This window comes from Acinonyx jubatus, chromosome D2 (genome assembly GCF_027475565.1).
Source record: "Acinonyx jubatus isolate Ajub_Pintada_27869175 chromosome D2, VMU_Ajub_asm_v1.0, whole genome shotgun sequence".
Lineage (NCBI taxonomy): Eukaryota > Metazoa > Chordata > Mammalia > Carnivora > Felidae > Acinonyx > Acinonyx jubatus.
Window position 1 is genome coordinate 8,213,208 of NC_069393.1, and position 21,526 is coordinate 8,234,733.

The window sequence follows — 21,526 nt, forward strand, 5'->3', positions numbered from 1 at the left end:
CACTCCTACTCAGGTGTCTACCAGCTTCAGGCTGCTACTTCTGACAGTGCGGTGCCTGGATTACGCCCTGGTGCTTCCTGCTCTGGGCTTTTCTGGCTCTGCAGCATGACATGCCTGAGGTTTCTACCGCCTACAAGGTTACTCATACACCTCCTACCCCAAGGTGCAACCCGGGAGCCAAGTCCTATGACTGATAGGGAACAAGAGTCAATGGATGCACGCTGTCTCCTACTTCCCCGGGGAGGACATTCAGAATCCTGTGTTGGCAAGATCCTCAGAAAATGCCACAGTGTTGCCAAACCCTGAAATCAGATTCCTGTGTCGGATGCTCAGTAAGCAAATCTCTGAAACATCAAGTTTGAAGCAGAGAAAGCTTTATTACTGGAAGGGCAGCCAATGAGAAGGCAGGGGATTGGTCCTTAATCTGCCTTGTCCTGTTGAGCCTAGAAACGCTTTATGTATGATCTGCAATGTACGTGGAGGTTAGGGAAGGACCTGGAAAGGCCTCGAAAGTTCTCGAGATTATATGCTATTTTTGGCCCCCTAGCACTCTCTGGAGGTCCTGGTTTCTCACTTGTCAACCTCATGTCTGATATGGGTCTTGCAAGATAGATATTATCAATGGCATCCCAACCCTAGTCCCCGTAATTTACTGCAGGAAAAAGAGCAGAAGGAGAAGATTAATAATTCTTGCAAGGTGGTGGAGAAATGTGCCTGTGTGCAGCACATGAAGTTACTATGGAGAGAGAGCGCAGAAAAGGTTTAAGTGAATGAAGAAACATAGACCCAGGCTCAGTAGGTTGGAACGCCTGTGCACCAGAACAGTGGTGAACTTGGCAACATGCCCATGCATTACCTCTCACTCCATCCTTTTATCCTCACCTTGGTGTCTTACTCTTGTCCCTGGGTTTACATGTCCCGCCAACAGGCAAACTAACTGCCCAGCAGATTTTGTCTCAGTCTTCGCTTATAGAGGAACCCTGCCTAAGACACCAATGGTTTACCCAGTCCAAAAATTGCTCGTTTAGACCAACTGTATACTTTGGACTTCTCTTTCTACCAGTTCTCTTCTTTGGAGAGAAAAGGGAAGAAGGACTCGACTAGCATCGGCACAGAAGGAGCCACGAGACCACCCTGCCACATAGACACGTTAGCGAATAAAAGATTCACCAACTAATCATACTCTCATGAAGGAAAGCAAATCAGTAATTAGGATAAAATCTCCAGAGAGGGTGGGGGGGGGAGGGAGGAGAGAAGGGAAATGACTTTAGCAAATGCATATTTAATGACTTAGCAAGATAAGATAATTAGGCATAGTCAACTGAACTGTGGGTAGGAGGGAGGGTGGAAAGCCTGTCACAACTGAGAGATCAAAGCTCATTTATAAAGTAATTAAGTCTCAAGTGCTATTGTGGTCCAAAGAGATTTAACTTTAAAAAAAAAAATTTAATCTTTGACTCAACTTTTGAAAAGCTAGCTATATCTAAGCCTTAAGGCAAGTTAGCCAAGAGAGGTTCAGGTAGAAATCCCCATGGAGTAGGGTGTGGGCACTTAGCAGGAATTGGGCTCTCCCTGAGCTTGCAACCAGGTGGACAAGCAAGTGAACTTGGGGCAGGCTCTCTGCTAGATGTTTGAAATACATTCTCTGTTTATTCCCACAACAACCCCTAGAAGCAGATGGACCTACCTCCACTGCAGAAACAAGCTGGAAGCTGGTTGGATTATTTGAACTTGGATATGTTTCACTTTGAGACTTGGGTCACAGGGTGCCCAGCACACATTGACATCAGCTCAACTTTAATCATTCCTTGCTGAAACAGGAAGAGGATATGAAGGAAGCATTGATGTGTTTTGTATCCTCATGTTCAAATGGCACCGGTTGTATGCAAACTGGGGGGAGATATTTTTAAGCCCACAGACTGAGGTAGGACTATGGTATCGAGTTTTCTAGAGACAATCATAGATTTTATGGAAAATTAAGGAATTAATGTTCTAGTTTTCTCCCCAGAGCCTTTTGGGTTTATTTTATTTGAGTTTCTGTCAGTTCCTGAGAGATGAATCAAGTCAGAAGCACCAGATATAAAGTTTCTGGATCGTTTGTGGACCCGGAAGTGGCAGAAAGCCACGGGTTCTTTCAACAATTCCGGGCCTGGTCAGCTGGCCATTGCCTGTCAGGCCCTCACCACAGACGCAGCCTAGCCTGGAGTCTCCAAGGCCATGCAAATGGTGAGCAATGTGGTGGGGAAGCCCCACCAGCATAGATGGTAAGATTCTGACACAATTATCACATCGTTTTAAATTGTAAGTCCTGTTCAGTCACATATCAATGCCATGAGGAAACTATTGATTCAAAAATTTATTAAATGGTATATATATTCTGATTGCTATATACACACAGATTAGTATTAATAATAAAAGGAATAATAGTTGGGAGCCTGGATGGCTCAGTTGGCTAAGCTTCTTGGTTTAAGCCAGGTCATGATCTTGCTGTCTTGGGATTCAGCCCCACATGGGGCTCCCTGCTGACAGCGCGGAGCCTGCTTGGGATTCTCTCTCTCCCTCTCTTTCTGCCCACTCTCCCACTTGCCCTGTCTCTCAAAAAATAAATAAATAAACTTAAAAAAAAAAAGTCACTTTCTGGGGTGCCTGGAGCTCAGTCAGCTGGGCATCTGACTCTTGATTTTGGCTCAGGTCATGCTCTCATGTTTCATGAATTTGAGCCCCGTATCAGGCTCTGTACTGACATCACGGAGCCTGCTTGGGTTTCTCTGTAAACCTCTCTCTCTCTGCTCCTCCCCCAAGTGCTCTCTCTTTCTCGTTCCCTCTCAAAAATAAACAAACATTAAAAAAACTAAATAAATGAAAGAAATGTCCCTTTCAGTAAATAAGTAAAAAGAATAATAGCTAAAATGTATAGTGTATACTGTGTCAGGTACTATTTCTAAATATATGTATTCTAATATATATATAAAGTATATTCTAAATATATACATAATCTCTATATTCTAAATATACATATATATTCTAAATTTATTTAATCTATTTAATTCTTGCAACTCTCTCATCTTTATTTTACAGACAAGGAAATGTAGATAAAAAGAGTTTAGATAACTCAGCAGAGAGGAAGACATCCTGAAAGAGTTCACCATGACAAAGAATACAGAGACCAAGGAACGACCCAATAATGGGATGGTGCTATTATAGAAACCTATAAGAAGGATGCTAGGAAGAGAGTGTGGTATGATTTATACTATCTTGGGGAGCTTGAAGGTTGTCAGTCCAGTGACATCTCAGTAGCTCTTGAAAAAATGAAAAGCAACTTTCAAAATAGGACAGGCTGGCCATCGGAGAAAGAGGTCATACAATCTATAGCAGCTCTATTCATTATTGGAAGTAACCAAGATGTCCTCCTGTAGGTGAATGGATAAACAAACCATGGTACATCCAGACAATGGTATTTTATTTAGCAATAAAAGGAAATGAGCTATTCGACCATGAGAAATCATAGAGGAAATTTTAATGCATATTACTAAGTGAAAGAAGCCAATCTGAAAAGACTACATACTGTATGCTTTCAACTATATGGACGTTCTAGAAAAGGCAAACAATGGAGACAGCAAACATTATCAGTGGTTACCAGGGGTTGAGGGGGGGAGAGGAATGAACAGGTGGAGCACAGGGAATTTTGAGGGCTGTGAAAATATTCTGTGTGGAACTGTAATGACGGATACACAACATTATGTATTTGTCAAAACCCGTAGAATGCATAATGTCATAAAGAGTGAACCATAATGTAAACTATGGATTTATATTAATAATTATTACTATTGGTTCATCAATTGTGATAAATGTACCTCACTAATGCAAGATGTTAATAACAGGGCAAGTTGTTGAGGGAACGGAGAAGGGATACAGGGGGAAATATGTACTTTCTGCTTGATTTTCTATCAACCTAAAACTGCTCTTAAAAAATGAACCCTGTTAATAGGGGCACCTGGGTGACTCAGCCAGTTAAGTGTCTGGCGCTTGCTTTCAGCTCAGGTCATGATCTCAAGGTTTGTGGGATCAAGCCCCACATCGAATTCCACGCTGACAGCATGGATCCTGCTTGGGATTCTCTCTCTCTCTCTCTCTCTCTCTCTGTCTCTCTCTCTCTCTCTCTGCCTCTCCCCTGCTTGTTCTCTCTCTCTCTCACTAAGTAAACATTTAAAAAACGAAAAATAAAAAAAAATTAACGCTGTTAATAAAAGAAGAGTGAAGAAAAGAACAAAAAAGCAAATACTACAGAGTGTTATGGGAAGAGGGTATCAACTTTTCAGTGTACCTTCAAAAATCTGAATTAAACTTGGGTGAGTAAATGAAATATTAAGCCATGAATAATTTACAACTTAGTATAAATTAATTATGAGATAATTTTCTTCTCTCTCATTAGCTGGCTTCAAGATGTGGAGAAAAGGAAGATTTCTCTCACTGCAAGTGAAATAAACCTAAACTAGACTCCTTGAAGCAAAAGGAAATGTACTAAGTGTTTACAAAGGTGGTATTTCTGGAGCAGGTGAACAAGTGGTACAAAGGAAGTCACGTTAATGCTTCTCTCTTTTGACTTCTTTCTTCTCTCTCTCTGTGTGTGTAGTCCTCTGATTTGATGCAATTTTCCATCAGGTTCTTTCTACTTGGCTATAGTGATAGCCACTAGCAAAACAGGCTAATATGATTCTTAGTGCTTCTGTTCTCTGAAAACAAAATATCTTCTCTCTGTGCCTACCTACCTCAGTCACAGAAAAGGGGTAGTGGCCCCTCTGGAGTCAGAGCAATCTGTGTCTAGGAGAATGGGATCATTTCTTTTAGTGTAGGCTGCATGTCTAACCCAATGGTGTGGCAAGATGTAGAGCTTTGTGTGGGAGGGAAGTAAGTGAAAGGAAACTGAGAAGCAAGTGAGTTTTTTCTGGCAGAAGAAGGAGGAGCAACTAACAGGTCCAAACTAAACCAGACCAATATAAACAAAAATGGTTTTGAAGAATAAAAATGGAAGCATAGGGATGCCTGGCTGGCTCAGTCTGAACAGTATGTGACTCTTTTTTTTTTTTTTCCTGGTTTGAGAGAGAGAGAGAACACAAGTGAATGGGGGGGGGGGGAGGGAGGGAGAGAGAGGAGCTCACTCATGGCTTGTGTTTTACCCAAAGTGGGACTTGTGCTCACCCGCACGCAGCAGGGCTCGACCTCACAAACTGTGAGATCACGACCTGAACCAAAATCACATGCTTAACCACTGAGCTGACTGAGCCACCCAGGTGCGCAAAGAACATGACTCTTGATTGAGGTCATGAGTTTGAGTCCTCTTTGGGTGCAGGAATTAGTTAAATAAATAAAACTTAAAAAAACAAATGGAAGTGTATTTCAGCCATGACTCTGTCTTGCAAACCATTGATAATGCATCAGTCTGTCCATCTAAGGAAATCAGTTTATGAGCAGGATCTTGGGGGCTCCTGGGAAGATGTGAGGCTGGAGAATTAGACTGGCAAATAGTCAGGAACCAAGGAAGGCCCCAAGGATGAAAGACCAAAGGTCACACCACAGGAACCTGCTAGTTCCCCAGCCACTCACTGCTGCTGTGTGCGGAATATCAGTCCCCAGGTGCTTAGTGTTAGGAAGGGGACGGCCCTCTCGCCAGCGCGCCGGAAGAAACCGCAGGGCAACCAATCACCGAGCGCCAGCACGACCCAACGGAGAGCCCCGAGCAGGGCGCCGGAGCAAACTGAAGGGCAACCAATCACCGAGCGCCAACACAACCCAAGGGAAAGCCCCGAGGCTCTGCAGAATGAATTGAAGGTCAACCAATTACCGAGCAACAGCACATGGCACGAGAAAAAGACCCACCTGAGCCTAAACCCGGAACTGCTACAGCTTAAAAACCCTACCCCACCACACCTGGGCGCGATTTTCCTGACTCCCTCCTTGAGTCACGGAACCTCGCCCGGAACCTTAGTTCCCAATAAAGCCTTAAACTGCAAAAATTCTTTTTGACTCTAACTCCTATCTTTACCCCGCACAACGCCTGACACTAACATTTGGTGCCTAAACCCGGGAGGGAGGTGGTAGCTCGCCTCCCTCGGCTGAACTCCCCCCTCCTCACCAAGCCAGATGCCAACCACCCTACTCTCAAGAGCCTACAGGAGCCGGTAAGTAGGACAGACCCCTCCTTCTCCCCTTCCAACTACGGCTGACACCCAGGAGAGACGTCTCGCAAGTCAGTCTCCTCTCCTCCGCACGCCGAAAGGCCCCTTATCGCAACACGAGGGACGCCTCGCCTTGCCACGCCAATGGGGAGTAACGAGTCTAAACAGCCTCCATCTCTTACCCCCCTCCAATGTCTGTTAAAAAACTTCCGGCTCCTAGGCTTACAAGGCGAGCTCCGTGGTAAACCACTCGTCCGCTTTTGCACTGTAGTCTGGCATCAGTACCAATTAGATAATGATCCTCAATGGCCACCTGAGGGGTCTTTACAATACCAAATCTTAACCGATCTGGACAATTTCTGCCATCGGCTGGGAAGATGGGGAGAAATACCCTATGCTATGGCCTTTTGGGACCTCAGGTCTCGCCCCCACCTGCGTTCCTCCTGACCCTCTGCATGCGTGCTCCTCGCCGGCCCACAACCCCCCCCCCCCCCGCCCCCACGACCCCACCTCACCAATTTCCCCGATCTCCAACCCGTTAGAGGATCTAGCCACGCGCCCACCGGCCCTCGCCCCCCTCCATACTCCCAACCCCCAGCCATCCCGCCCTTGCCTCCCATATCATCCTGAACTCGTGCTCAGGACCCTCCCAGCGAACAGACCCCAGTGGCCATCTGACCTCTCCGTGAGGTGGCAAGGCCTGAAGGCCTGGTTCGCGTTCACGTCCCTTTCTCCCTCCAAGACTTCTCCGCCATTGAAAAGTGGCTAGGGTCATTCTTGGCTGACCCCACCCCATACATTAAGGAATTCCAATACCTCGCCCAAGCCCACGGTCTCACAATGACATTCATGTGATCCTCACCTCTACCCTCACCCCTGAGGAGAGGAAGCGCATCCAGGCCGCAGCCAGAGAGCATGCAGACCAAACCCACATGACCGACCCCACTATGCCCGTAGGAGCCAATGCTGTCCCGGTGGCCGATCCCAATTGGAACTACCAACATGCAGGCAATGGTCACTGGCGCCGGGACCAGATGATCCAGTGTCTACTAGCAGGCATGAGGGCAACCTCAAACAAATCAGTAAATTTTAACAAACTTCAAGAAATAATACAAGACCCCCACGAAAACCCCGCAGCCTTCCTTAGCCGGCTCACAGAGGCACTTACCCAATATACCAGACTAGACCCTACCACCCCCGCCGGGGCCACGGTATTGGCCACTATTTTATTTCCCAATCAGCCCGATATTCAAAGAAAACTAAGAAGGGCCGAAGACGGCCCTCAAACCCCTATGGCCGACCTGGTAAAGATGGCTTTCAAAGTTTTTAATGGCCGAGAGGAAGCTCAAGAACAACGGCGACAGGTCCGTCTCCAACAAAGGGTACAATTACAAACCCACGCCTTGGTAGCTGCCCTGAGGCCAGCCGCAGTAAAGCCGTCTGGACCACGGCCCCCTCTGGGGCCTTGTTTTAAATGTGGCCAAGAAGGCTATTGGTTTCATCAGTGTCCCCATCCCAAAAAGCCTACCAGCCCATGCCCATTGTGCCAGCAAATGGGCCACTAGAAATCCAATTGTCCTAACCCAAGGGACGAGAGACTCGCAACGCCTCCACGTGGCGAGGCTTCACCCAGATTGGACTCTGCCTTCCAACTCCTGGAGACGGAGGATGACGACCGACGAGGCCCAGACTCAGAAACCTGGTGATCCACTCTGGGTAAAACTCCAAGTAGCGGGTAATCCATCTCCTTTCTGTTGGACACGGGGGCTACCTATTCCGTCCTGCCGAGCTATTCCGGCCCCACCACGCCATCCTCCATTTCGGTCATGGGCATAAATGGCACCCCCTCCATTCCCCCATGCACACCGGTACTCACCTGCTGCCTGGATGGCCCCCACTTCTCCCACTCCTTCCTAGTCATCCCCTCCTGCCCCTTCCCCCTTTGGGCCAAGACATCCTCAGTAAATTAGGAGCCTCTATACATTTACCAGCTATTTGCTCCTCTCCCTCCCCGACTCATCTCCTACTGGCTGTTATCACGGATGACACAGACCACAGCCTTAACCCATACCTGGACCTCCCAATAGACCCAATCGTATAGGATACATCCACCCCAACAATTGCCACCCATCACCAACCTGTCCTCATTAGACTCAAAAATCCATCACAATTCCCGTCTAGACCCCAATACTCAATCTCCCACACCCACCGACTAGGCCTGAAGCCCATCATCGATCGCCTACTCAAGGAGGGCTTCCTAATCCCATGTCATTCCCCCTGCAACACCCCAATGTTGCCTGTAAAAAAGCCAAATGGCTCATATAGACAAGTTCAAGACCTCCGAATAATCAATGAAGCTGTAATTCCCATCCATCCAGTAGTGCCCAACCCATATACCCTCCTCTCCCAAATCCCCCCATCCACGACCCATTTTACAGTGCTTGATCTCAAAGATGCCTTTTTCACCATTCCCTTACATCCTGAGTCCCAATTCCTCTTCACCTTCACATGGCAAGATCCAGTCACTTCTCTGGCCTGCCAACTCACATGGACGGTACTTCCCCAAGGATTTCATGATAGTCCCCATCTCTTTGGGCAGACCTTGGCCAGGGATCTCCTCAAAGCCCCACTCTCCAGTCACTGTACTCTACTACAGTACGTAGATGACCTTCTATTATGTGGAACCTCTTTCGACCACACCAAACAAGATACAGTCCAAATCCTAAATTTCCTGGCTAATCTGGGGTATCGAGTCTCCCCACACAAAGCCCAAATCTGTACTAATGCAGTCACATTCCTGGGAGTCTCACTCACACCTACTACCAAGGCCCTAAACCAAGATCGCCTCCAAGCCCTCCAGACCCTGTCCTCACCTACCAATGCAGACGAAATCCTCTCCTTCCTGGGTCTAGTAGGCTTCTTCCGACACTGGATCCCTAACTTTGCTATACACGCAGCTCCCCTATACAAAGCAGCCAAAGAAACCCCCCAAGGCCCACTCTCCAGCCCGGGAGCAGTCGCAAGGGCCTTCCAATGCCTGGCCACATCTCTAGCCACTCAACCAGTCCTTTCCCTCCCTAATGTTTCAAAGCCTTTCCTCTTATACAAGATGAGAGGGCTGGAATTGCAACAGGGCTCCTAACCCAACCGTGTGGCCCTAAGTTTACAAGCTGTCGCCTACCTTTCTAAACAACTGGACCCTACGATCAGGGGGTGGCAATCCTTCCTTAGGGCACTTGCAGCAGCCGCCACTCTAACCCAAGACGCACTCAAACTCACCCTACACTGCCCCCTAACGGTACTTTCATCACACCGTCTATCTGATCTCCTTACACATAAGGCCCTGGCACACCTCTCCCCATCACGCATACAATTGTTCCATCTGCTCTTTATTGCAAATCCTGAAGTATCTCTCCAACTCTCCCCCAGACTCAATCCTGCCACGCAACTTCCACAAATCAACCCCAAAGACACTTCACAGCCACCCTTCCACTCCTGCACTGAACTTATATTCTCTCCAAACCTCCATCTAACTTAAAGGACCTTCCCCTCACTTCCCCTGATCTCACTCTGTTTGTAGACGGCAGCTCACTAGTTGACTGCAAGGGCCACCGAAGAGCAGCGTACGCTGTAGTTACGTTAAACCAAACTCTAGAGACCCAGACACTACCCACAGGAACCACATCCCAGAAGGATGAACTCACAGCCCTCATGAGGGCTCTCCAATTGTCCCGAAACAAAAGGGTCACAATATACACAGACTCAAAATACGCTTTCCTTATTGCACATACACACTCCCACTTAGGGGAAGAAAGAGGATTCCTCACAACTAAGGGTACCCCCATCATCAACGGGCCACTCATAGCGAAACTCCTTGAGGCCCTCAAACTCCCACAGGAAGTGGCCATTGTCCACTGCAAGGGCCACCAACCCCTAACCACAGAGACAGCTGTAGGAAATCACAAGGCTGACAACACTGCCAGACAAACAGCTTTCTCTCTCGACCCAGTTCCTATGGGTATCCTCACTGAAGATAACAACTCCCGATTGTACCCCAGATAAACAAAAACAATACATGGCCCATCCCAATGCCCACGCCAACACAGGCTGGATCATGCTGGGCCCCCGACTGGCCCTCCCAAATAGCCTAGTCCCTTCCCTACTAACAAAAATCCACAAAACCCTACACACTGGGCCGGAGGCCACCTTCCGCTTCCTGGAGCCCATTAGGTACCACCCCCACCTACGACAACTGGTGGCCAAAACACACCCACGATGCGCCACACACGCCGCAGTCAGTTCCCAAGGGAGGATGAGGCGCCCAGGCCCCACTCCTCAGATGCGGGGCCATCTCCCGGGCGAAGACTGGCAAATAGATTTCACTCACATGCCCAAACACAAAAAATTACGGTATCTCCTTACTATAATTGACACCTTTACAGGGTGGAAAGAAAGAAGTCTTCCCCACCTCATCTGAGGGGGCCTCCACAGTGGCTGAGATCCTACTCAAGGAGGTCATTCCCCGCTTTGGTCCACCGAGAAGGATACAGTCTGACAACGGGCCTGCTTTCATCTCAGCAGTCACCCAACAGGTCTCCAAAGGTGTTGCCTGGAAACTCTACATACCATACCACCCCCAGTCCTCGGGTAAGGTTGAAAGGGCCAGTGGCCTCATAAAAGACCATCTCACTAAACTCTCCATAGAGACTCGGCTTTCTTGGCCTCAACTCCTACCTATAGCACTCACCCGACTCCGAGCCGGGCCCCAAGGACCCACAGGCCTCAGCCCACTTGGGCTGAGCAATGGATGATGTCATACAAGTGTGTATGCCAGAAGAAGGGTTTAAAGGTACTGGTCTACTTGGACATTAATCTTTTGGACACTTGCTGACTTCTGAGAAATGACCAGAAGGGAAGAGAGGCGTTTCACGTATGTTAGGGCATTAACGAAAAGATGGATTTAAGAATTAAACCATTCTGTGACTCTTCCAAAAGGCAGAAAACTATTCTGAAGTGACTGTCCCAAATGCCTTATGTCAAATAAAGCAGATTGCACTGACGGACATCAGACTTGAAGGAAATGTTTCAAATTTTATATTTAAGAGAGGGTGGCGGGCGGGGCAAGTAAAGACGGAACCGGTTTAGTAGCAGTAACAGTAAATCATATTTACATATGAGATTTATAGTCACGGGAGGGAATAAAGTTCTGTTATATTTCCCTGCTCGCACTTCATACCAGATGCATTGGTCCATAAAGGATTTGTATCACAGTAGATGGGACAACATTCTGCTCTGAACTAAAAAGTAATTCTTTAGAGACATAACCTGCTTACCAATACCTGTCTTTGATTCATATTTTACTTTGAATAAAGCATGAAAGTGAAGAAAAAAAAAAAGGGTCTCGGGCGACCCTTCCTGTTACCCCAACCCCTACCAAAAGATCCTCCTCCTTTGGCTGCCTATCTCCCTTACCTCAGCCTGCTCCAACACCTGATCCGAGAGTACGCTGACCTCACTCTACCAGCTCCCATCGATCTCTCCTCTCCCTATCTGTAAACCCAGGAGACTCAGTGCTCCTTCGAGTAAGACAAAAACCAACCCTTGCCCCCCGGTGGGAGGGTCCCTACACAGTCATACTCACAACCCCCATGGCTGCTAAATTACTGGGCCACACCCTGTGGGTTCACACCTCCGACCTCAAACGGGCCCCCCCTTCATCCCCTATACCAAAAGAGTCGTGGACCTACCAACCAACAGGCCCCCTCACCCTCAATCTAACCCGACAGGCCCCTTCATGACGGACCCTTCCCCTCGGTTTTCCACCTTCACACTCACAATATTACACGAGCTACAACTCTCCCACTCATCCGACCCCATCACCCTCCTCTTATTTCTCTCCTGGGTCTCCGGACTGTTGGCTTCAGGGAACTCTCTCCGATTTCTCCCCCGTCGAAATCTCCTTCTTTACCTTTTTACTAACCATATTTATATATCATGATACTTCCCTTGTTACTCCTTGTTAACATCATCCCCCTTATGCCCTCACAACCCTCCTATAGGTGGGTTTTTTACCTATCCGAAACTTTTAACGGACACACCTCTGTCATACCCTCTACCCCTTGCCCCATTGTTGGGTGCCAAAATCAAGTCACCTTTAAATTCCCCTCTTTCAACACCCTCCAAGCCTCTACGCGGATTACTCCCGCCATTTGCTTTTTATATGACCAAACTGACAAAATATGCTCCCAAACCTCCCCCAACCAATATGGAGGATGCCCCATCACTATTGTAACATACACTGGCTCAACCTATACTGCTTCACAGGACCAAGGATGGGCCGCTTCTGCTTAAAAAACGACAACTTTACCCTTACTGTCCCTGATCCATGGGATCCCCGCTGGCAAACCGGAATAAAGGGCAAACTGTATCAGAACGGCCATTTCTCTAACCCCATCTCCTCTTTAACCATCTATCGGACCTATGAGCCCTCTATGTCTCCTTCCCTCTCCAACCTTAAAGATCTTACCCAAGTAATCATGGACCAAGAAGACCACCTCAACACACAACTACAGGCACCCCCTGCACAACACCCCTTCTCATGGCTTACATTAATCAGACAAGGAGCGATCCTGCTTAACCACTCAGGCTTAACCAACCTGTCACACTACTTTCTTTGTGCATCCCTTCAGCGGGATCCAGTAATAGCCGTCCCATTACCCACCCCCTTTCCCAACACCACAAACGCCATCAACCACCCCCAGAAGTCAAATCTCCCTACAGATTCCCATCCTCACTGAGACCCCTCAAAGCAACACGTCTCACCCAATATGCTACTCCCCTCATGCCTCCCCACCTTGCCCCTCCCCCCAGCCTATGCCTAGCCACGACCCTCCCCCAGGGGGATTCTATTGGTGTAATGGCACAGCTTATAAACAAATGCCCAAAAATGCTTTTATCTGTCTCCTAGTCACCATTATCCCCCAACTCACCCTATATGGACAGGAAGAACTCCATCAAGTCCTCGAATTCCGTCTCCAAAAACGAGCCGTTTCCCTCCCACTAATGGTCGGACTATCCCTAGCCACGTCCCTCTTGGCCGCCGGGGTTGACACCGGCTCCCTTGCACACTCCATTACCTCCTCCAGGGACCTGTCAGGCTCCAAATCGCAATAGAAGCCTCAGCAACCGCCCTATCCGCCTTACAAAGGCCGATCAACTCCTTACCACAGGTCACTCTACAAAACCGACGAGACAGATCTCCTAACAGCAGAAAAAGGGGGAACATGCCTGTCCCTGAGGGAAGAATGTTGCTACTAACTACCTCAATAAATCAGGCTTAGTTGAAACCAATATAGAACCCCTAAAGGAAATCCAAAAAACTCTATCCGCCCGCCCAGGATCCTCAGACCCCCTAACCTCCTGGTGGCAATCACCCCTCTTAACTTGGCTCCTCCCCATAGTCACCCCACTAGTTGCTGTCTGTATAATACTTATGCTCTTACCTTGTTTTCTCCGTTTCGTAGGGAAACGAATTCATGAAGTTTCCCAGGTGGCATTTCATCAGACGGCGGTCTGGCGCTGTTCGCGCATTCCAACCTCACACCGCCACATACTATGGCACCTCCCTTATATCTGCTGGAAGCAGCCAGATCAGAGCCCTCGCCCATTATCACCAATAAGAGGTTGGAATGTTAGGAAGGGGACGGCCCTCTCGCCAGCGCGCCGGAAGAAACCGCAGGGCAACCAATCACCGAGCGCCAGCACGACCCAACGGAGAGCCCCGAGCAGGGCGCCGGAGCAAACTGAAGGGCAACCAATCACCGAGCGCCAACACAACCCAAGGGAAAGCCCCGAGGCTCTGCAGAATGAATTGAAGGTCAACCAACTACCGAGCAACAGCACAACATGGCACGAGAGAAAGACCCACCTGAGCCTAAACCTGGACCTGCTACAGCTTAAAAACCCTACCCCACCACACCTGGGTGCGATTTTCCTGACTCCCTCCTTGAGTCACGGAACCTCGCCCGGAACCTTAGTTCCCAATAAAGCCTTAAACTGCAAAAATTCTTTTTGACTCTAACTCCTGTCTTTATCATGCACAACGCCTGACACTAACACGTAGTAAACGGCATCTCTGGTAATTTTGTGTCCAGCAAATATGAATAAAGACAGGAGAGGCAATAGGACCCTGACCTATTTTATTGTTTTCTTATCATGCTCAGACGAAACACTGTGCTTCTAATGTGTGCATCATGCTTCAAAAACACTTTTTTGAGGGTCACTCTGACAGAGCAGACAATGGAACCCCTGTTGGCACGTAGACCCAATCTCACGGCTTTGTGTGGCTTTTCTGACAGCAACAGAAAAACCCATATTCTCATTTTCCCCTCTTGTGTATCTGTAGATTTTCTTGCTGATCCCCAAATCATCGACCAGGCCACAGCTTAGCAAACAGTCTGCCTATGTGAGAAAGTGATGGCTGATGGGGTGTCACGTAGCTGCCTTATGGCCCTCAGCAAGTACATGAGGAAAATTGGATGTCCTTTGCCTATTATATTTCTCCAAAGCCTCCAAGAATCTAGGTTGTAAGATCAAGATAGACAACAAGCTGATGAAAGAATTTTCTTTCCCTGTCATCTTTCATATTTAAGAAGTACTAGAGACACCTAATTTTGTAAAGGCCAGAACTTTCTACAATGATGGAAAATGTCCTATATCTGTGCAATTTAATGTAGTACCCATTGGTCACGTGCAGTTGCCCGAGCACCTGAAATGTGGTGAGTGTAAATGAGGAACTGGGTTTTTACATATTATTTTATTTCAATGAACTTGAATTTAGATTCCCATCATCTGTGGCACTTAATAACTCTACTAGAATTATCTATTACTTAGAGGCCAGTGCTATTCAACAGAACTTTCTACAAGGAAGGAAATGTTCCATATCTATATCTGTGCAATTCAGTGTCACATGAACACCTGAACTAGTCACGTGAAATGTGGATAGTGCAAATGAGGAACTGGGTTTTTTAATTTAACTTTATTTCAATCAATTCAACTTAAATGCTGCAGGTGCCTAGTTTTAGTGACTACGGAGTTAGCACAGAGCTACACTCGGACGCTAACCCCAGCTAAGGGACTCTGCCCCACCCACAGTTCAGCATTGGTGGTTTCTGTCACCTGACCTTTCCCATCCACCCGCAGCTGATTGGACCAGGGGTGGTCACGTGCTGCAAGGACAGCCATTCAGGGGCTGCTAATGATTAGTGAGGCCTGACTGCAAAGATGAGCTGCTCCAATCATATTTCTCTCCACCGAGTTTGGAATGGGGAAATAGTGCATTGGCTCTGGGAGGTGAGCGTGAAGTTCTCGCAGCAGCGTCAGACTCCGGGTCGCCTCTAGGAGCTGTGCGGACATAGTGATCCCAGGGGTCTAACAGGGAAAGCAGCTCCCGCCCCCGCCCGGGAAGAGGGGACAGTGGGGCTGATGTGGTCAGGGGAGAAGCCACCAGGGGTGCTCAGCCGCCGAGAGGGCAAGGCCACATCAGAGAGCTCGTGATGGCTCTCGTCCCATTTCTTTCCCTGAGGCTTGGGTGAATATCAGCCTGTGTCCCTGGCTTCTCCTGAGATTCCCTTCTTCACGCCTCCTGTCCTGACAACAGACGCCCGAAATATGAGCCAGTATGAGCGCGACTCTGTTCCCTGTGTCTTAAACCACTTTTAATAAAGTCATGACAATTCTAATAAAAATTGTCAAACACATTCTAGAGATAAGCATCTTATGCACCCCCCAGGAGTAAATACGGTATTCCTGAGCTGGGAGGAAATTTAGGAATCAGGAAGTTCACTCTTGTCATTTTGAACCGTGAGCAAAACTGAGCCATGAACTGCTACCGTCTGAGATCACACGGCTTGTTTCTGACGAAATTTCATATGTTAATTTTAGTTCTGGAAGTTTATTCAAACAAACAAACCAACAAAAACCAAAGAAAAATCCTGTCAATGTTTACTTTTAGTGAGAGCAAAAATCAAATAGATTGAATATATCAGTTTTAAGCCTAATTGAACTTTTCCCAGCCTTGTTAGTTTAAGGAGGTTACAGTCACAGTTATAATCCAAGTTTTGTTGGCGTTTGCCCCGCATGAATATTGTGGGGCCTCTGTTTTCTGTAAACATCCTCCTCCCACCCAGGTGTCTCTGATCTATGATCCCTGCGTCCCCGAGATGCTGTCTTCTGCTTCCCGACCACTTGGGGGCGCTGCTTTATCACTGCCTTGTCTGCACACTTAAAGGAGAGTTTTGACCTTTGGGTCAAGGCCGCTGTTTCTGGCCTCTTCCCAAAGCACAGCTGGCCTATTTGAGGTTCCTGATTAACCAAAGCCACGTGGAAGATGCACGTGTCATCAGGGCTTCCCAGTGCCAAGGTGTGGCTGGGCAGGGGCGAGTGAGGCCGGGACCACACCAGGGTGCATGTGTGTGTGTGAGGGTGGGTGTATGTGCGCTTCAAGATGGGAGCCTGTGTTGCTTAATTTGTAGGCAATGAAGGAATGATGAATATTTAAAGTCCTGGGTTTCTGGCCTGGGAAATGCATGCATGTTGGTGTCACCCACCAAGATTGGAAACATCCAGAGAAGAGGGTCAGAACAGGGCAATCTTGGTCTAATTACCTGTGGTGTTTATGCTTTTTTATATTAATGGGTACATGCTTGACTCAAGCTGTGATTTTTTACTCACGGTGTCTTCTTTTTTCCCATTAAAGATTGTTTTTAGGGGCGCCTGGGTGGCTCGGTCTGGTAAGCGCCCGACTTAATTTCAGCTCAGGTCTGATCTCAAGGTTCCTGGGCTCGAGTCCTGAATCGGGCTCTGTGTTGCTAGTTTGGAGCCTGCTTGGGATTCTCTCTCTCCCCCCTCTCTCTCTGCCCCTCCCCTGCTTTCTCTCTCTCTCTCTCTCTTTCCCTCCCAAAGTAAATAAATCAACTTAAAAAAGAAAAAGATTTTTAATGATAAAGTAACCCGTACTAATATTTTGGCTTTTTCATAAACATATTTAATATCTTTCATTTACGATTTGTCAAATAAGTCTGGACGCTTTTTGAGGCCACTCATGGGTTTTGAGGATGACATGGGGTGGGTGAAAGAGGTTGCTTACCTTCCTGTCTGCTGAAGGCAGGGGGTGCTTCCAGTGCGTATGATTGCTGAAACACAGTGTGTTTGATTTTGATTAAAGGCTGCCTAGGCTCCAATGGCAACTGGACCACTAACGATGAGCTCCTCCTCCGGCTGCTGCTTGTTCATCAGCGAGCACCTGTGCGAAGCTGCTGTCCCAGCAGCTGTGCTTGGAGACTTAAAACAGACTGACAGCACCTGTTTCCCCGTTTCTATCACGTGGCTGAAGGTCCAGGGCGGGAACGACTCCTGATGAACAACTGGGATCCTCGCTGTGATGGAGGCTTATCAAACATTCATTCTTCAGTCATCAGCTGTCCATTGATTACCTGTGCCGGGCAGACCCCGTGCCGCTGAGTCAGTAAGAAAACGCTGTGGTGCCTGCCGTTGTTGGCCTGTCCATCCTGCCTGGGAGTCATTTGGCCCTAGCAGCTTCTTCCTTCTCTCGCTTTTCCTCGGTAGAGATGAATTCAACCGGTGGAGTAGCTGGCTAGCAGTTTAAAATAGGACAATGAATAAAACAAGCATTTGCCCCATGGTAACTCAGCCAGGGCTCCAGGTTTGGACTCTTATCTCCCAGTACCAGATCCTGCCCCAGGTAACCCGGAGACTGCCAGCTTTTCCAGTCCTTTCTGTTCTTTTGTAGCTTGAAGTTTGTTTGCTGTCCCTTTGTTTGAAAGTGAGGAACTATTTATGTAAATTGGCCTCAATCTCGTAAAGAAGATTTAATTGGTCACTTAAAGAGTCTAAGCTTTTTCCTCAATTCAGATACTGGAACTGGCTTGCTCTGGTCTGGACCCAAACTGCCTCCTCTTAGGAGTGCTAACTGAAGTGAGGCTAATCCCTTTTTTGCTAGAACCAGGGAGCCAGGTGTTTGGGTCTTTTCCTATTGTGCTCATCCACCCTTAGAGGATTGTGTTGCCTCTTTACTGAGAGATGGAGAAAGGACTAAGATTTTCTTTCCCATTCCTCCCCTGGAGGGCAGAAGAGAAGGAAATAATAGGATTGCATGCTGAAGGGGAAAACGCTAATTCTAAGCAATTCCATTAGTTAGCATAGGACTATGTACTTGGACCCTCCAGGAATGGGGGAGACAGGGCTGGGGGTTGGCGGGGAGACTGGGTTCTAGTGAGACTGAGAAGGAAGCAATCTGGGCCCACATTTTAGTTTGGGGATTGGCAGTCTGATAACACTGGTTCCTTTTACTTTTCCTGTTTGGAGCTTTGTCTTGTTATTACTTGCCTTTAATTTTGAAGTATTGTTTCTTTCAAAATCTTTATCCAATTTTCCTACATTTTGTTCTTGCATTTCTTCTTTCTTTCTTTTCTTTTTCTTTTTTTTTTTTTTTTTGAGAAAATGGGCTACATACCATTTGATCCAGCAATTCCACTTGTAGGAATTTATCCCAAAGAATTGAAAGAGAACTTGCAATTGCCTCCATTTTGACCTTAGTCTGGTACTTTCTAACTGATTAAGGTCTTTCCAGCTTAACTGGGGCAAAAGACCTGGTGGGAACTGAAAACTTCCCACTCCAGCAGTAAGACTGCCCTGCAGGGCTGACCCCAAAGGACTGACCCCAGACAAAGACTGACCTGACACTTACTAACCACCTGCATGCGCCTGTTACCTACACAATAGAAACTGACTAGAGGCCAAACCGGGAAGTTCCAGGCAAGTTTTCACAGGGGCTCATGCTCAAGCACAAGCCGAACAGCACAAAGGAAAGGACCCTTCCTGCTGGGCCCCAGAACAAAGTCCAGGGAAGGATTTTAAAGACTCTGACGCGGAAAGGGAATGACGTCTAAACCTCAAACCAGCAAGGAGAGAGAGACAGGAAGTTGGGCGCGCAGGCGCAATAAGCAAACCCTGTACCGGGTCTCCTTCATTACGTGAAATCTGCACTCCTGGGCGTGCTTGTTAGTATTATAATGAGGGCGAAAATCAGGGAAAGGTCAGCGCTGGGGTGCACCTCAGAGCAGACTGGTTTGGTTCTGTCTTCGCTGGTCTTGGTGGTGGAGTCGCCTTTTGGTAAACATCCTGCCCCGGGTTCCTGCAAGGCGTGCTACTCTGGCGCTTGGTTTCAGGTCTCCGGGAACGCTGCGTTTTTTGGTCAGGATTGAGGGAACCCCTGTCCAGCCCCGGCTTTGTCTCATACCCACCAACCTTTGTCCCACATTCGCCTCATATAGACGTAGAAGTATTTTCAGCACTTTGGAGGTAGTTGAAATGCTAGTCCCCTGTCTTCCTGAGGTGGGGCCCTCAGCCAAAGACCAAGAAATCCTTGAGACATTTTCTGTGCAAAAAGGTGCTTTATGAGAGCACGGGGACAAAATCCATGGGCAGAAAGAGCTGCACCGGGATTAATGCTTTATCCCAGTAAGGATAACTGATGATATACATTTGAGGAATAACTGATTATATACATTTTACTTGGGGTTAGGGATAGCTGAGTCTCTAAGGAATTCGTGCTTGTTAAAAACAAGGTCTCCAGGATCTTGGAGGGCTAGCTGTTGTTGAGGTTGGTTTCATTGTTGTGGAGTTGAACCTTAGTGGTGAGACCCTTCAGATGTATGTCATTGGGTGTATGTTTGAAAGATGATCTCTGACATATATGGGGGGGGTGTGGGGGGGGCGGTGTTTATGATTATGGGAGTGAAGTTACACTAACCAGATCAAAAAGGAAGTTCTTGAGGGAGCTGTAGGAGTTCGTCTACATGCCTCAGGAATCCTGCCTGCAGACTAGGAGCCACAACAAAGTCTGGCCTTTGTTCCTTTTTCTCCCATCATTCCCAGCATCGGCCTTTCTGAACTCATTTCCTTTTCTTGTGTTACTACCACTCAGCTCTCACCTTTTGGATTTTGTCAGCGTCAGGTGACCACAGCTGGTCTGTTTGGGACCCCCAGAGTCAGGTGCTCCTGCTGCTTGGACCCCGGTTGCAGAATAATTAGAAAAGGACACAGAATGTGTATGTTAAGGGCACTCATCTCTGAATTGTTTATAAAAGGAACAAATGGGCCATGACATAAGTGTTTATTAAATGAATATGATTTGCAAAAGTCTGGCATAGCCACACATTGGAATGCTGTGGAGTTGTTTGCCATGACGTCTGTTACTTGCTTTAAAATATTTCGGGGCACCTGGGTGGCTCAGTCAGTTAAACGTCTGACTTTGGCTCAGGTCATGATCTCCCAGTTTGTGAGTTTGAGCCCCGCATGGAGCTCTGTGCTGACAGCTCAGAGCCTGGAGCCTGCTTTGGATTCTGGGTCTCCCTCTCTCTCTACCCCTTCACCACTCGTGCTCTGTCTCAAAAATAAATAAACATTAAAACAAAAAAGATTAAAAACATATTTCACCATAGGCAGTGTTTTAAGTTATACCCTATGGGCACGTGGCTGGCTCAGTCAATAGAGCATGTGACTCTTGATCTCGGGGTTGTGAGTTTGAACCACGAGTTGACTGTAGAGATTATTTAAAAAGATAAAATCTTAATCTGGGTATAGTTGTTTATTGTCTCGGAAATTTGAGCTCCTGCACGGGTAGTTAGTTAACATTCTTTTTTTTTTTTTTTTAATGTTTATTTATTTTGAGAGATAGAGTGAGCTGGGGGGTGGGGGGACGGAGAGAGAGGGAGAGAGAGAGAGAATCCCAAGCAGGATCCATACTGTCAGCCGGCTGTGGGGCTCGAACTCATGAGCAATGACATCATGGCCTGAGCTAACACCAAGAGTCAGACACTTAACCGATGGAGGCACCCAGGCTACCCCTCACGTTCTGGTTAGGAAGCCCCCACTTGGTGTGACCACAGCCAGGGTTCCTCTCTCCCATTGCTTCTCAGCCCCACAGACTGTGCTAATTACCGTAATGATTGTTAGAGGTGGGCCTTATTGGAGGAATCAGTGGTATTTAAGATGATGGGTTGAATTCATTATTTGAAATACTCCCTACCTTTGCCTGAAAAGGGTGCAAGAATTTAGCAAGGCCTGTGGCCCACACCCTAAGGGGTGACACCTTGAGGCTTGATCTTAAGAATCCAGTGGTTGATTGATGCTGGTCTTTCAACAGGGCTCCATTTGGGTCTGGACTCTGGTTTCTGGTTGCTCTAGCTGCCTGAATTCTAGGATATACTGTGCTGCCTGACTGAAGCTTTCACTCAAGACTTAACCAACATGAGTTTGCTCCTCGGTGA

At 47.5% G+C, this 21,526-nt stretch overlaps 1 long non-coding RNA gene across 6 annotated transcripts in view; it reads right to left on the minus strand.

The window, feature by feature from the left end:
* The window catches only part of LOC113595837 (uncharacterized), a 44,238-nt gene extending 30,324 nt beyond the window's left edge, over positions 1-13,914 (minus strand). For all 6 annotated transcript variants that reach the window (XR_003416453.2, XR_008292389.1, XR_008292387.1 and 3 more), the window contains exons 1-2: positions 13,679-13,914; positions 1,688-1,811 (exon numbers count right to left, since the gene is read on the minus strand). This is a non-coding gene — a long non-coding RNA (uncharacterized LOC113595837). The remainder of the gene's footprint in view (positions 1-1,687; positions 1,812-13,678) is intronic.
* Positions 13,915-21,526: the final 7,612 nt, after the last annotated feature.